Source organism: Macaca mulatta, chromosome 7 (assembly GCF_049350105.2).
Source record: "Macaca mulatta isolate MMU2019108-1 chromosome 7, T2T-MMU8v2.0, whole genome shotgun sequence".
In the NCBI taxonomy this organism is placed as follows: Eukaryota; Metazoa; Chordata; class Mammalia; order Primates; family Cercopithecidae; genus Macaca; species Macaca mulatta.
Genome location: NC_133412.1, coordinates 166715414 through 166733107, shown reverse-complemented (window position 1 = coordinate 166733107; position 17694 = coordinate 166715414). Strand labels below are relative to the sequence as shown.

The window sequence follows — 17694 nt, the reverse complement described above, 5'->3', positions numbered from 1 at the left end:
TAGAGATAGGGTCTCACTCTGTCACCCAGGCTGGAGTACAGTGGTGCAATCAAGGCTCACTGCAGCTTCAAATGCCTAGGCTCAAGCAGTCCTGGTGCCCCAGCCTCCAAGGAGCTTGGACTAAAGGTGCATGCCACCACACCTGGCTAATTGCTAAAAGTATTTTTTAGAGATGGGGTCTTACTATGTTGTCCAGGCTGATCTCAAACTCGTGGCTGGTCTCAAACTTCAAATTTGAGACTTCTGGTCTCTAACATTATCTCAGTACAGCTCCATTTAAATTCTGAAAAGATGACAAATCTTGGTGCCAAGCACTTCCTTTAATCTGCCACCTCAGCCTCCCAAGTACCTGGGATTATAGATGCCAGCCACCATGCCCGGCTGTCTTGAACTTTCTAATAGCATAAATAAAATGAAGAAGTACAAACACAATTGTTATGGATGTATGTATCAACAGTTCTGTACTTCTAGAAGAAAAAAAAAAAAAAAAAGCTGGGGTAGGCAAAAGAAAATGAATTGGGTTCAGGCCAGCATTTGAACCTAGACCAATCCATGACATGTTACCTTCCCAGTGTTTGCTTTCTTAGTCCCACTCCGTGTGTGTGTGTCCTGTTCACTACAGCCTGTCAGCTCTGCTCTGACCTGCTAGCCACAGCTAATCGCCGAGTGGAAGACAGAACTGAAACACTGGGGAATTGAAATGCTGTCCACATTATGTCAGTACAGCTCCATTTAATTTCTGAAAAGATGACAAATCTTTGTGCTAAGCACTTCCTTTAATCTCAAAGAACTCAAAACTAGTCTGTGGACTCATAATGAATGTTGGCATCCCCAAAGGCCAAGCCAGGTTTTTACTAAAAGCAGTGTCCCTATAATATGATAAATACTCGTCCTAAGAAGAAGCAGTATAGCATAATTGTTGAGAGCATGTGATATGAATTAGGGTCAAATCCTGAACACTTATTAGATAAGTAACTTTGAGCAACTTATTTAACCACTCTGCCTTAGTTTTATTATCTGTAAAATGCGTGTAACAGTACACTTATCTCATAGAATTATAATGAGAGATTCAATGAGATGACACATTTAACTTCTTAGGACAGTGTTTGACACATATGATTACTAATATTATAAGACAGTATTGCTATAATAATGGTTGCAATTGTTAGTATTACCATTAGCAGATGTTGATGTTGCCTCCCTTTGAAAATGAACTCAGCTCAGTTGCATAGAATCTTCTCCAACAAGCCACTTGAACAAACTCCCTGTTTTACCACTAAAGTGCTACTACCTATGATCATATTCTAATGGTCCACTGCTCAAGAAAATGGAATCCTTACGTCTTGCAAACATGACTTTTCAGTATTTTAAATTCCTTAACTCTTGGACACAATTACTAAGACCTAAGCAGCAAGCTCTGAGGTGCCAACTAGGATGTTACAGTTTCCTGACAAATGGAATTCAACATGCTTCCTACTGAAAAGTGTCTCTCACTTTGAGAACTTTCAGAATTTGTCATAAAGAAAACTGTTTCCCATTGAGAACTTGGACCTCAAAGACAAAAGGAGAATTCAAGAGAATAGAATTGGATGCCTTGATTCATAAATTTATCTGATGATCACTATGAAAATTGGGCTAATTATTCTACTACAATTTGAGAAGAAGGAAAATATCCTGTAAGAGGCCCTAACCTTACCATGTAAGTATGAAATGTATGAATCTGATAAGCAGGAGCCCTTCAATATAGAACAGGATCACTAAGGACTCTAAAGAAGGAAAGATATTTCAAAAAATAAGAACAGAGAGATAGCAGGACTGCAAAAGATTCGTAGCTGACTTGATCACACGAAGCTTCTATCCACAAAGCATTCAGAATGCCCCTGGCAATGCTAGAAACTCAAGTGCCACTAGTCTTTGCAAATTTGTGTTCTCCTAATATCTGTCTTACAAAATTTTTGCTGCTATACAGCTAAAAGAAATAGTACCAAGCCAATTTATGTGTTGCCAAAATCAGATTTGAAGTGAGAAGACTGTGGTAATGGAGAAACCACATCTTGGAATTTAATGGAACGTGAGGTGTTCTTCTGAATTCTTCAATGTTATTTTCCAAAACAATTGAGCTTTTACTTGAACAGTTCATCTTTGTTTTCTCTGTTTTCTTAATCAAGATATGTGGAGTAAACAGGGCCCTCCTATCTCTACCTTATGGTAAAAGTAAACAAAAGAAAAAGAGTCCTATTTTTTTTCCTTGTCCTTCATGGAATTTCATTATCAAGGCAAAGCATGTTGAACACGTGAAGTGTTACCCAGATTAAAAATAACTATTATCACTGTATATTACACTTAGGGAAATAGAAAATGCTAATGATGAACCTAAAATGCCACATAATTCTGATTTGCTTTTAGACCAAAAGTGTTTCCAATTCTTAATTTTAAGCAATTGTAGGCTATCCTTTTAATCCCACTCTATATTAGTGCCAAATATAGAACTCTATCATTTTAAAGATCCCCTGAAAAGATGTTCAATGCGGGAAAGCAGGCAGTAGCCAGGCAACCAATCTTTTCATCTGGGCCTGGGATCCAATTTGCTACATACACCCAGAGAACTTGAGTGCAGACTCTTCTGGCAGAGCACTAGAAAACATAGGCCCTTTAAAACTTGCAATTCAATAAAAATTTAGATCCCAATAAATTCAGCAGTACTACCTAATAATTCTCTCAAAGTAGAGGATATTGTAAAGCTTACCTTAACAAGGTCTGAGAAAAGTATTTCAAGGTGTTTGCAATATCTGTTCCTGATGGTACAGGATAAATGTTGTGGAGAACCCGGTTATGATATTCCTGCAAGTACCGGATCTTGGAAGCAACTAGATAAAAGCAAAAAAAAAAAAAAAAAAAAAAAAAAAGAAGAAGAAGAAAAAGAAAGAGAAGAATCATCTTGTAATATGTATTAGGCATACAGTCATTTTTTAAAATGATTACATACAAGAATTTAATCAGTATTTTAAGGAACATAAGTAAATCTTTAATAGAATTCCATGATAGAAACAATTACAAAAAACTTTTAATTTCTTTTAATTGTATTCAGCACACAAAATTATTCTTAGTTTTCTGGTTTAATAGCCTATTCACAAATTATCTATTGCCTGTTTTAATCACTAAGAAAAGCAGTACTCCAAATTGTTTTCTAATCACCCCCAAGATGGCTTATTATTAGCAAAATAATAATAGATATAAATCTCTGCTGAGGAATTATATTTAATGTTGCTTAACTAAAACTGAAAGAGAAAACTGAAAAGTCTTTCTACAACACTCAAAAAATCCTAAAATATAGGGAGTCCATTGCACGATGGCATCAATTGAGGTCAGATTATTAACTCAACATGTGATCATGAAAGTGTGTTTAGTAAATGCTTTAACTGTGAGAATATGTTAAGAGTAGATTAACATGATGAGTGTTAAGGAAGAATACAATGATCGTGCACTAATAAAAATGTAAAAAATAAATGTCACATTTTTTCTTCCAAAGAATTTCATAAATTAGGAGACTTCCTAATAGCTTTCTGAGCTTGGCTGCCCAGATCTTCTCAAGATTCAGGAGGGACTCAACAGATTTATTTACCCTCCTAGACCTACCTGGAGTCACCAGCATTGTCCACATTCCTGACCTGACCTTTGACCTGGCTGTAGTGAAGGACCCCGTTCTAGTCATTCCTCTTTGCAAATCCCAAGGAGCCATGATGATCAACGTCTTTCTGGTCTCCTCTTCCACAGGGTTCTCAACACTGTCCACTTGTCCTTTCAATCTTTAAGGCTACCAAGGGAGCCTTTTAGGTGGTATGGCTCACTGTCAGCAGTTAACAGAAGACATATCAAGTCCTGGAGAAGCAAGGCCTGCTGTTCCCAATAGCCCATGGAAATAAGCTCCTGGATGCATTCTAACTCAGAATCCTTTTGATAAGTGTGGGACGTAGAAGCACAGAACGATAAAATATCAGAACTGGAAGGACCTTAGAGACCTCTTCCCATAACCACTTCCTTTTAAAGATGGGGAAAATGAGACACATAGGTGGTCAATGGCAGAGCCAGACTAGTGCTTAGATTTCCTGATCCCAATCCAGTGATCTTTCCACTATGACATACTCTAGAATATGATTCTGAAATGATGTCCACGTGAACGTGACGTTCACACATGAATGTGAACGTCCATTGCTTGACATCAATGCAATTTCCAGCAGTTACCAGGTTAATCACTGATTCTAAATCCTACATACACCATTTATCAGATTTGCCTTTTCTCTCTTCCACTACCTGAACTATTTCCATAATATGGTTAGCATTTTCCCAAAGAAATAAGTCTAGATTACAGATAATAATACCTTGAGTCTGTGTGACACATCAGCTCCAAAGAAAGCAACAAGTTTATAAACATCATCTCAATTAACTCCATAAGTATTTGGTTGTAAATAACTTTTTTTCCTAAGATAAAGTATAAATAGGTGATACTTGAAAACGGTTCAACTGCATAATCTACAAAAGTCCATTTCCTGCTCAGTGTTTTTGATCTGCTATTCATTATATTTTTAAAATCATATTACAAGAAAATCCCCATATTAATGCATAGTTCCAAGTTCCAAATATCCGAGATACATGCTAGGCCAGCACATGCTGTCTGCTCACCCACTGTCACAGTAATGAAGCATTACTGTGACTTTTCTCAAGTTTTAATATTCAGCAGGTTTCTGTAGAGTATTTCAGGAATACCATTAATCATTCCACCACCTAAGAAAAGGAGTTGATAATAGTACAGGGTACGGACAGTAAGTGCAAATGAGGAAAAAACTCACAGATCCCCCAACTCAGTGGCTTGCTCATAATTCAAGAGCTATAAAACCATCACTACACAACGATTACAAGCATTCAAAAATGTTTGTCAAATGAAAGGATGTTCTTTTTATAGCTCTTTTCATTAAAATGCAACAATAGCTCCTTTCCACAGGTACCCAAATATGCAGAGCAAAGCAGAGACGAGAGTCTCTTTTTTCTTTGAGATCTTTTAATATTTTACAAAAGTCATATTGCATTGTCTCTGTGTACTTACCTGTTCATTTTTCTATACCAGCTTGTAAATTTCTTAAGGGCAGAAACTATACCTTACTCATGGCTCTATCCCAAGCCTAACACACCGGTGCTTAGTAGGAACTCAGTATGTTCATAGGATTAAATGAACAAATGAATTAATACTTTAGTAACAGCACTTATCACTCAGGTCTTTAGGATATATAGAGAGTATACATATCTGCATATATATGTACACTATACACATATATACCTGCATATAGACATATGACAGATTGTGGACTCTTCATCCTTAGTGCCAGACACTTAGTAGGTACTCAATAAATCATTGATAAGTGAAGATGAAAAAAAAAAAAAAGAAGAAAGAAAGTGGGATAGAGAAAGAGGAAGAGAGTGGTGAGCAATCATGAAAGACCATTTATAGAACAGATTGAAAAAACTGTTCCAGCCAATTTGTGCATTGGTGAATGCAATACAATCTTAGCAGTCATAGATTTAACTTCCATGTTTTCAACAACTCGAGAGCAGCCAAAAAGGTCCGTTACAAATAGTAATTTGTAATTGTGCCAAGGATGTGAATAAAACTCATTTACAGTTCAATTTTGTGCACTAGAGGTGGTCATTTGGCTGGTTAATAAGCCCATGTGAGCATCCAGGAGCCTCATCAAAGCAGAGTTCCTCTTTACTCCACACACATACCTGACTGCTGCTGCGGAGACTCCAATAACTGGGCCCGATAGATATAAATGAATGATCTTCAACCTCAACTGACCCTAAGGCTACATTTCTCTAGTAAGCTCCTTCTTCTACACTCTTCAATGATAGTTACACTGTCTTCAAAACTCCCCCCGGCACCACCCCTTTCCTTATACTTTAAAAAGCCATCTGTTATTGACTGAATTTTGTGGCGCTTAGAATTCATATGTTGAAACCTTAACCTCAAAATGTGACTGTACCCAGAGATAAGGCCTTTAAAAGGGTGATTAAGTTAAAATGAGGCCGTTTCGGTGGTGAACCCTAATCCAATCTGACTGGTGTCCTTGTAAGAGGAGATTAGGACACATAAGAGATACCAGAAATGTGGGAACACAGAGGAAAGGCCGCATGAGGACAAAGAGAGAAGGCAGACATCTGCAAGTGAAGGAGAGAGGCCTCAGGAGACACCAAACCTGCCAACACCTCGATCTCAGACTTCAAGCCTCCAGAACTGCGAGAAAATATATTTCTGTTGTTTTAGCCACCCCATCTGTGGTACTTTTATGGCAGCTGGAGCAAACTAATACACCATCATAGAGAAAATATTTTCTTTTCTTTTTTCGAGACGGAGTCTCGCTCTGTCGCCCAGGCTGCAGTGCAGTGGCGCAGTCCCGGCTCACTGCAGTGAGTGACCTCTGCCTCCCGGGTTCACACCATTCTCCTGCCTCAGCCTCCCGAGTAGCTGGAACTACAGGCACCCGACACCACGCCCGGCTAATTTTTTGTATTTTTAATAGAGATGGGGTTTCACCATGTTAGCCAGGATGGTCTCGATCTCCTGACCTCATGATCCACCTGCCTCTGCCTCCCAAAGTGTTGGGATTACAAGCGTGAGCCACCATGCCCGGCCCTGAGGAAATCTTATTAGTAAGGGTTAAGAGTATGAACTCTGAAATCAAACAGTTCTGACTTAAGACCTTGGATCTATCTCCACTTAAGCCCAATTTCCTCATCTGTAAAATGGGGATAATTATATCGACTTCATAGGGCTACTGTGATTATTGTGCTATTGTGATTACTGTGCGAGTGGATACTTTGCACAGTGCCTGCTATACACTCCACATATATTAAATAGTAGATGTCAAAAACCTACTAGCATCTCCTTTCCTTGTCCTGCCAAACACCAATCCCACCACTCACTGGGGCTCTCCATCCATCAGTGTGTCTCCTATGGACTTAATCTCTCCCGCTTTGCTAAATCATTCCTACCAGGATTCAAACAAACTGTAGAATCTCCCTTGTCGACGGGAAATAAAAAAACCTCTCTCCTGCCTTTCCATTCCCCCTCCAGTGATGGGTCTCTGCCTTCAGAGCCAAGATGATGAAGAGCTGTGCACACATTCTCCTCTCTCTGTCACTTCCTGTTCCTCCTTCCACTCACTCCAGTTTGGCTCCCACATCCACCACTGTACCGAGTCCTTTTCCCATAATCATCTGGAGCCTCCAGATTGCCAATCCGTTGGGTACTTTCTGATCACCATTTTCCTAGGCTTTTCAGAGCATTCTGTACAGTTGATCCCTCCCTCCTTCCTTCTTGAAACTCTCTCCCCTTGGCGTTCCAGATCCCACATTCCGCTGGTCTGCCTCCCGTGGAATGTATCCTTCTTCAAGTGCTTTGCCACTTCCCCCTATTGCTTGATGTCTAAGTGTTGGAATTCATCAGGGCTCAGTTCTAAACTCTCTGTTCCTCTCTCTCGATATTCTCCCCATAGGCAATCCCAACCATCCACAGGGCTGTCAGGACCGTCCAGGGGCCAACTGCTCTGAAAGGTCTGTCTCCATCCCAGGAGGGTAGCTCTTGTGAATAACAGGCCTCATCGATTCAATTTCTCCACTTGGAAATCTTATAAATATCTCAAAGAAAACATGTCCGACATTGACTCTTAGGTCTCCCTTCCCCCAAGAAAGAAGCCTACTCCACCATCCGTGTAATCCACCTAGTGACTCAAGCAAAGCATTCTAAAGTTCATCCTTGACAGCCCCTATTCCCTGCTGTATCTCACTCCTCTCATCCAGTCCATTGCTAAGTCCTATTAATCACTAAGTCTTATCACTAAATCCTATCAAATACATCTCCCAACTGTCTTCTGTTCTTTATCGTCACTGTCGTTACTCAGGAGCAGCATCTCCTGATCAAGTCTAACAGCCTCCTAACTCATTTTTCAGATTTCTTTTTGCTTCTCTCCACTCTTTCTCTTCAGAGCAGCCAAACAGATCTTTTTAAATTATAAACTGCTTCATACTGTCATAAACAGTAACCACTGCTCAGAGTACTTCATGGGCTGCCCACTGTCTTCAGGACAAAATCCCAAATCCTCCTTAGTGTGGTTAAAGTCCCTGCCTATCTTCCACCCTAATCTCGTGACACAAGAGCCAGACACTGTTGTGATTATTTATTTTATTTATTTTACTTTATTTTATTTTATTTTTGAGACAGAGTCTTGCTCTGTCGCTCAGACTGGGGCACAGTGGTCTGATCTCCGCTCAGTGCAACCTCCACCTCCCGAGCTCACATGATTCTCCTGCCTCAGCCCCGCCAGTAGCCGGGATTACAGGCGCTGGTCACCGTGTCTGGCTAATTTTGTATTTTTAGTAGAGCCAGGGTTTCACCATGTTGGCCAGGCTGATCTCAAACTCCTGGCCTCCCAAAGTGCTGGGATTACGGGCATGAGCCACCACACCCGGCCCCTCTTTTCCTTAACACTGTTTTTTGCTTTTTTGTTTTTCTTTCTTTTTTTTTTTTTTTTTTTTTTTTGCTTGAAAACCTTTCTATGTCCTTGTCCCTCTTCGTAGAGTGCTTTCCCTCCACATTTTGTGGGACTAACTCCTACTCATACTTCAAAACCGACTTTAAGTGTCCCTTCCTCATCATGAAGGTCTTTGCAAACTTCCTTGTCTGAAATGATTCCCCGATCTCCACTTTCATTTCTTTCTGTGTAACACTCTGCGGTTTTGTCCAGAGCAGTGAGAACAATTTGTAATGATGTGTTTCTTTAGGTGACTGTTGACTGTCTTTGCTAAGTGAACAATGAGCTTTTTGTTCACCATTGTGTACCTTTGGTGCCTATTAAGTATTGAATTTGCTGAGTTCCTAGTAAGGATGAAAATAGACAAGGCAAGAAGGGAAAGAATGGCCTTTTACAGCTGTTCAACTTTGTGTCTTTATAAAAATAGCCCAGGAGGCCAGCTATTAAAACTGTGATGAAAATGAAGAAAAAAAACAAAAGGGGTCTGTGCATATACAAATTTAATCTCTGTTCGATATTTTACTGCCCATTCTATCCTCACCGTTTCTTAGGGGCTTTGCTACTTTTTGGGAGCAAAAGTCATGAAGCAAAATTCACTCATAGACTAAACAGTACTTTAACAAAATTGGGATTGCATAAAACATAAGTTTTAAATCTTTCTTCTTTAAGTCTTAAGCATTTTCCTATGTCACTAAATATTTTTAACGGAGATCCATCCCTAATTTTGAAAAATTTAATTAGCAATGCTCATTATCATAAAAGGAAAAAATTCAGGTAAGCAACATGAAGAAGATAAAAACACCTAAAGGGCCCACTACTGAGAAACAACTATAGTTAACATTTTGGCATGTTATCCTTCTAGAAAATTTTCTTTGCATAAATACACATTTACCAGAATGGGATTAAACTGTGTATAGTTTTAGAATCTGCTTTCCTCACTTTCTAGGCACTTCTGTATCATCATTTTAATGGTTTTATAATTTCCTTTATGTAAGAGAATCATAATTTACTTTACCAATAATCTATTTGTGAGATTTTGGGGTGTTTTCCAGTATTCTATTCAATGCTGCAAAGAATATTCTTTTCTTTTCTTTTACTTTGTTTATTTTTTGTAGAGACAGAGTCTCACTATACTGCTCAGGCTGGTCTCGAACACCTGGGCTAAAGGGATCCTCCTGCCTCGGCCTCCCAAGTGCTAGGATTACAGAAGTGAGGTGCCACGCGAGACCAGAATATCCTTTTAAATACTCTATGTGCACACATCTTTAATTATTTCCTTAGAATAAATTTTTAGTTACGAGATTGCTGAGTCATATGGAAAACACTCATTGTTAAAGCTCTTGGTAAGAATTAAGAAATCGTCCTTCAGAAAGACAGTACCTGTTTACATACCAGCAGAGTATATACATCATTAAGTGTGAATAATATCTCTTGGTCATCCACTATGTTCCAGGTGCTCTATATACTTTTTTTTCTTTTCTTTTCTTTTTCTTTTTCTTTTCTTTTCTTTTTTTTTTTTTTTTTTTGAGAAGGAGTCTTGCTCTCTTGCCCAGGCTGAAGTGCAGTGGCACGATCTCGGCTCACTGCAACCTCTGCCTCCCAGGTTCAAGGGGTTCTCCTGCCTCGGCCTCCTGAGTAGCTGGGATCACAGGTGCGTACCACCATGCCTGACTAATTTTTTTGTATCTTTAGTAGAGACGGGGTTTCACCATGTTGGTCAGGCTGGTCTCGAACTCCTGACCTTGTGATCCGCATGCCTCAGCCTCCCAAAGTGCTGGGATTACACGTGTGAGCCACCGTGCCCCGCCTTTTTTTTTTTTTTTTTTTTTTTTTGTGAGACGGAGTCTTGGTCTGTCTCCCAGGCAGGAGTACAGTGGCTCGATCTTGGCTCAGTGCAAACTTCGCCTCCCGGGTTCACCTCATTCTCCTGCCTCAGCCTCCCAAGTAGCTGGGATACAGGCGCCCGCCACCAAGCCTGGCTAATTTTTTTAACGTATTTTTAGCAGACACAGGGTTTCACCGTGTTAGCCAGGATGGTCTCAAACTCCTGACCTTGCCATCCGCCTGCCTCGGCCTCCCAAAGTGCTGGGATTACAGATGTGAGCCACCACGCCCGGCCCTATATACTTATTTTTAACCCTAGAAATAACTTTGCAAGGTGGTCACTATCATTACCATTAAAAGTTGAATAAACCAAAGCTCAAAAACAGTAAGTGACTTGCCCAAAGACACAAAGCTAATAAGTATAAAACTGATAGTTTAACTGGCTGCAAGCCATGCTTTTCCACCAGACCACATTGTTCTTTAATTATTTTTACTGGTTTAATAATATTCAGTGATACAGATTTAGCATGAAATACAGACACTTCCCCTATTCTATTGTTCGCATTTAGGTTGTTTCCAATATTTCATTAAGTAAAACTGCAGTGAGCAGACAAAATATTAGACTATTTAGAAATTAGACTAGTTATTTATTTCTTAGAAAACACAAAACAAAACATGTTTACTTCATTAGTCCTGCCCTTTACTTCTTGAAAAATCAGATCCCCTTCATCCTTCAAGGCTCATCTTAAGAGTTACATTGGCCGCATGCGGTGGCTCATGAGTGTAATCCCAGCACTTTGGGAGGCCGAGGTCAGGAGTTTGCAAAGGTCAGGTACATAGCAGATGGTCAACAGCAGCACAGTGATTGAAATGAATTGAAAGTTTAAATGTCAATTATCTTTAGTCCTATTACTATTCCCTAAATAACTGCTTTAAAATTCTAATATCATTTACACTAATAAGTAATTTCGAGATGAAATTTGCTTATATAACATGCAAATAATGCAGTAGTCTTTTTCATGATTTATTTCCTTCCATCTCTCATTCCAATGGAACCCCCCAAAATTTTATAGGTTCTTCATTATCATTTGCAGTACTCATTTTTTTTCCTGCAAATTGGCTACTCCAACTTTATTTTTAATTACTTAGACCCCAAACATGTTGAGTCATGGTGTTATCACGACGCCCTGCAGAGATCCCTGGGAGGGAATGTGAGTATGTGAGTTCCCTCCTACAGCTATGTGTGACTTCAAGCAAATCACTTAATATGTATAAGCCTCAGGAGTTCTTATTTGTTTGTTCTGTTCTGTTTTTGCTAAATGAGAAATTAAAGTAACATTTTCCCCACATTCTTTGCCAGTGCTAGTTATTAATATTGTAGATTTGATAGTATATGTCCTAATTCCATCTTAATTTTTTATTGGTTTCTTCTTGCATGACATAAAGCCTAAGATTTTACAGATGGTTTTCTGTCATTGCCCCCTTATAAGCCATTCATCTTCTTTTCATTCTAAGCTGTCATTAAGAAATGATAGACATAAATAAAGAGCATGTGGACATATTTCACAAATGTGCGTTGTTATAACTATTCACCACAATGGTTTAAGTAAAAATCATGCCTGATACCTTTTTAAATTTTTCTCTTGACTAGCGGATCAATAAGGAATCAGACATCCTCCTCAATTACCTGCCACTGTATATCTGTCTTTACTCACTATTTTTGTGTCCTTCATATAGACTAGTGATTCTACTTATTGACCCTACTGGTTCTGTCTAGAAATCAACCCCAGGGTCTACCCTTTTCTCCTTCCACGTTGACATCACCTTAATTCAAGCTCTTGTAATCTTTTCCCTAGATTAACTGCTGTGATGTCCAGACTGATCCCTTCTTATCCTTTTTCCGCATGACACCCAGTGTGATCTTTCTCAAGTTCAAATCTTCCTCATTTTCTGCTGGTTGAAATCCAAACAATTAACTTAGCATATCGAGCCCAGCATGAAAAGCTCCCTGCTCACCTGTCGGGTTTCACCTTCTGCCTCTTTTCCTTGTGTCCCACACTTCAGTCATACTGACTTGCAAAAACTCTAACTCATGATGCTGTTATTCCTACATGTTTCTAGACACATTCTCTACTACAGGAATACAATCCATACTTCTTTGCCTGGCTAAATTCTAAGAATTCTTTAAAGCTTAGCTGTACCCGTTTCCCCAGTAGATAACTAACCTTCCCACAAACCACATTACATGCATTTCCTCAGCACGTTCATAGCACACGGGACTTCCCTCTATCATGGATGGCATTTATCAACGCATGCTACAATTATTAACTCAATGGCTGTCTCCTCCACTAGGCTATCAGAACCTTCAGATCAGAAACCGTCTCTTTAATTTTAGTATACCCAGCATTTAACAAGTGTCTGGTCCTAAATGTTTGCTGAATGACTGAATGAAGAAATGAAGAAATGAATGAATGAATTGCCACAGGACTCTTGATACAATGAAGCAGTTCAGAACTTATTTTCCTTTCATGGGCTAGTTTTGAATCTTGAATATAACAGGAAAGTTTCCACTACCTCCTCTTCCTACTACTCATAGGAAGAACAATTTGTATCATAAGAACTACTTGTATCACTTTCCTCTAGAATCCCCCAATTCCACCACCATCCATTTTGGGGTATGGAGCTGGTCTGGCTGAAAGCTTAAGAATGGAATAAGGATGGGATCCTATCTTCAAGGACAGAGTGAGATCAAAGAATACCCATTCCAAGAGTCAGAAGGCCAAACAGAGAGCCCCACTCTACGGAACTAACTGTGTGAGAAGCCAGGCATGGCCTCAAGGTTATAGGATGATACGTGCCCCTCTCTCACCCTGACCAGCTCAGAGAACACTCAGAGCAGAGGCATATAAATATTTTTCATTTTCTGAGTCAGTCTTGACTGAGATTAGAGCTATGTACCTCTAGGTGCTGGAAAGTGAAACACCCTTCATAGCGGAAAATCTCTAAGAAGGACGTTTGGGGAAAAATAATCTTAGGAGGAACGGTAGAAAAAATACAGGGCTTAGCACAGCTAACATTGGCCCTATTCTATTCAGAATGAGTTAGATTCCCTTCCTCTATTGGATTAGAGCCACAGAGAAGAGGCCCTGAGGGTAGAAGGTATCCAGGCTACCCCACTGGCAGACACTCATCATCTACCTTCAATAGTCACCATCTGTCCCCTTCTACTCTTTCTCTCTTTTTTTCTTGCTTAAGTATTTAAAGCATATCCTATACATCACATTATTTAACTTATCAATATTTTCATATAATTTCTCACTAATAAAGACATTAAGAATATAATGACATACTATTATCACAACATGAACAAATAAATCCTTTAATATCGGAAGCCAAACAAGATTTGAGGGGTATTTTCCAAATTCCATATGCTCCCTTCCCTCATTCACAGATTAGCAACTATTACCTGCACTCACCAGTCTCCTAAGGAAAACCACACAAACTCTGAGAATATGGGCCTTGGGGTTTCTTAGTTTCCATTTCCAGCCACATGTTCCAACTTTTCCAAGTATTTCATCATTCACCTCATCATACATCTGTAATTTTCTGCAGCTCCTACAAGAGTCACCTCAACCCTCCTCCTTGCCTCATCTCAACAATGAGAGCTTTTCACACACACAAACACACACACAATCCATTTTACTGATGGGAAAAACAAAACAAAGCAGAGGCACCAAGAGTCTAAGTCCAGGGTTTATTTGAATTCTGGCTTTCTATTTACTATGAGAATGTGGACAAAGTCATGAACTTCTCTGAGTCTCAATTTCCTAATTTATAAAATGGGGGTAATTATATCTATCTCACAGAGTTGCTATAAGGACTTTCAAATATTGCATATATAAACTACCTAGCACAATGACTAGCACATAGTAGATAATAAATTACTACTATAATTAGCCATTACAGGTGAGTTTCTCTTCTTCCCCTTTCCCAGTTCAATACTCTGTCCCTTAAAATGGTGTAACCTATGGAGTAAAGAAGACAGAAGACATACTAGTGATCTTGTGTCATCAATAAAATCAAGAATAGCCCCCTACACACACACACATAGACACACGTGCACATGCGAGGTGCACACACACACACTCTACTGCTGCATGTGGTACTAAAATTTATTCTATATTCAGAGATTTATCTTGTAAAGAACAAAAGACAAATGCAGCTAATAAAAAAGATATATTCAGAAATGGAGATGTGGGAAGAGCAAGGCGACAATGCACTGTTTGACAACTGTAGCACACAAGCAGAGTTCTTTGCAAATCCTTGATCAAAGAAAGATCTTCTCTTTTGAGGAAAGTCATCTTCTTTAACTGAAAGCAAAACCTCATAAAAGACACAAATGAAGGGTTGTGGAAGAGGATACACAGGTAGAGAGGCTGAACAGTCCCAAGGATGTCAAATGTCACAAATGGCATTGTTAAACTCTTCCAAATATTTGCATACTTACATACATAGTCTTCAGCCAGTTTTGGTTTCAGGTAGCAAACTTTACCTGGCACTTTCAGCAGACAGGGGAAGTCAGCAAAGAACATTCCTGTTCTTTGGCAAGTGACTCCAACACTATCATCATTAGCATCATCAACATCATCATCATCATCATCCATTACATTTGTATGGCCATTTACATTTTTCAAAGTACTCCACATACATTATTTAATTAAATTTTTTCAGCATTTAACATGTGAAAAGCAAAATGTCCAGCCTAGGGAATTTTAGACATTAGCAACAAGTTAAGCAGCAAAAGTGAAAGGAAAGATACCAGTGTTCTTATTCATTCATCAGATAGTGATTAATGAAGCACTTCGATATATCAACATAAATAAGACAAAATCCTTACCTCTAGAAGGTCACAATAATCACAATAATAATTCTAAATTCTGAGTGTTTACTATATGCTGGTAAACATAAAAATAGTTGTGTTGCTATTATTTCCACATTACCAATGAAAAAACTGAGGCTGAGAGAGGTTAAGTAACTTGCCCGAGATCATGTAGGAGGTAAATGATAGAGCCATTTCCTGATATGTCACCTATAAAGAGAAACATTTGAACTAGCTGTGACCCCCACTGCACATTTTAGTACACTATGTATACACACACACACATCCGTACATACATACATAAAACCATCTAGTTAGCTTTCATACATGAATTAGTAAGACCTAACACCTGTCAATGGAAAAAAGTCTAGGCCAGATGTGATGGCTCATGCCTGTAATCCCAGCACTTTGGGAGGCTGAGGCAGGTGAATGACTTGACCTCAGGAGTTCAAGACTAGCCTGGGCAACATAAGTGAGACCCCATTTCAACAAAATAAAAATTTTTTAATAACCAAGTGTCATGGTGATACCTGTAGTCCCAGCTACTTGGGAGACTGAGGTGGGAGAGTGGCTTGAGCCCAGAAGATTGAGGCTGTGAGCCTTGATGGCACCACTGCACTCCAGCTTGGGTGACAGAGTGAGACCCTGACTCAAAAAAAAAAAAAAAAGATTTAAAAAGTCTAAACATGGAACTGCTTCCCGGGTCCCAGTGATGGGACACTTGCAATAAAGAAAAGGGAAAAAAATGTATTCCCCTCAAACAATCTATTCCGCCTCAAAAAAGGAGGTTTCTGTTCCAGTTTCTAATGCACTATTGGTCAAGAGAGCTTGTACTAGAAACTTTGAAAGTCAGATTCATTTCATGATGTGATGAAGAAACTGATACAGCCAGTGAATTTTCTTCAAGTTGAATGTTGGATATGTAATAATTTGACACAGAACATGGAAATCTATTCTATTTTGATGCAACTGGGTTAGGTTATAAAGACTTGTTTTTCAAAGTTTACTGAGCAGCTTCCTCAGATCAAGATTTTGAAATTAGAGAATCTGAGGCCAAATTTTAACTACTTCCTACCCCACTGGAAGAGTGACTCACAAGCTTGCACTTTCTAATTGATGAGACAAGACATCTGAATACTGTGCTTATTTTACTTGAAACTGCAAGGGGAGGGAGAGAAACAAGAGCATTACTGATTTTTCAAGAAAGTATAAATTCAGACATATGGATTTAGCAAATGAAAGCTAGAAAATTATTTAATCTCTCATTACTAAATTTCACTGAGCTCTCTATTTAAAAAATCATACGTTTTTGAAGAACTGAGGAATTATTTGGTGAAAATTAAATAATTTTAGGGATATACGAAGGCTGATGATTATGAATCATTCTTTAAGTTTCTACAACTAAGTGCAATACTCAAGACGTATCTGAAGTATTAACCACCTATCCAATGTGGCTCAATTTCAAAATAAAATGATTGCACTGAAAATAAATTCTACTCCCTAAGAAGACACAGATAGCCCAGAATTGCCTAAACAAGAAGATGCATCGTAGCCAGCACTGTCCTTAAATGTCTGGCTATGTGGAAAACCTCTGGGAATTATTTGGGATCCACTTTCCTGTGGAAGCTCGATTCTCTTCCGTGACAGTGCAAAAATTCAAGTTGCCATTCGTGATCAACCTGGAGTCAAAATTCAGATGTACTTTGATTCAGAACATACTACACAATTCAGAAGAATCATTCAGCCCATCACACAGCAAAATTTTTACTTGAACAAAATTGAACCACAATTAAATATAAAATTACAACTCTCTAAAGACTGTTTTTAAGACACTTAAAACTATAATAGTATTGTTATAGTGTTTCCCATGTGCCAGGCACTGTTCTATCCTTTTAACTCTCTAAGCCTCACAACAATTCTGTGAGGTAGGTGCTCTTTTATTTCCCTGCTCTTATTTCTTTACTGATGAGAAAACTGAGAAAATTGTTATCAATTTAAAAAATTCGGCCAGGCGCAGCGGCTCACTCCTATAATCCCAGCGCTTTGGGAGGCCGAGGTGGGTGGGTCATCCTGAGGTCAGGGGTCAAGACCAGCCTGGCCAACGTGGTGAAACCCCATCTGTACTAAAAATACAAAAATTAGCTGGGCATGGTGGTGAGCACCTGTAATCCCAGTTACTCTGGAGGTTAAGGAAGGAGAATCGCTTGAACCTGGGAGGCGGAGGTTGCTGTGAGCCGAGATCACGCCATTGCACTCCAGCCCTCCAGCCTGGGTGACGAGAGCGAAACTCCATCTCAAAAAAAAAAAAAAAAAAAAAAAAAAATCATGCAGTCCAGGTATAATCTGTTCTTTCACACATTCAGTAAATGTTCATTGTAGTTAACTATGTGCCAGTTGCTGGGGATGTAA

General features: G+C 39.1%; 1 protein-coding gene across 2 annotated transcripts in view; it reads right to left on the bottom strand.

Annotated features, from left to right (window-relative positions):
* Positions 1-17694, bottom strand: part of UNC79 (unc-79 homolog, NALCN channel complex subunit) — a 365110-nt gene that overhangs the window by 236130 nt on the left and 111286 nt on the right. Inside the window, 1 exon segment of one of the 2 annotated variants that reach the window (NM_001194012.2) lies at positions 2747-2867. The gene's annotated coding sequence lies outside the window, so the exon portion shown is untranslated. 2 annotated transcript variants of the gene reach the window in all.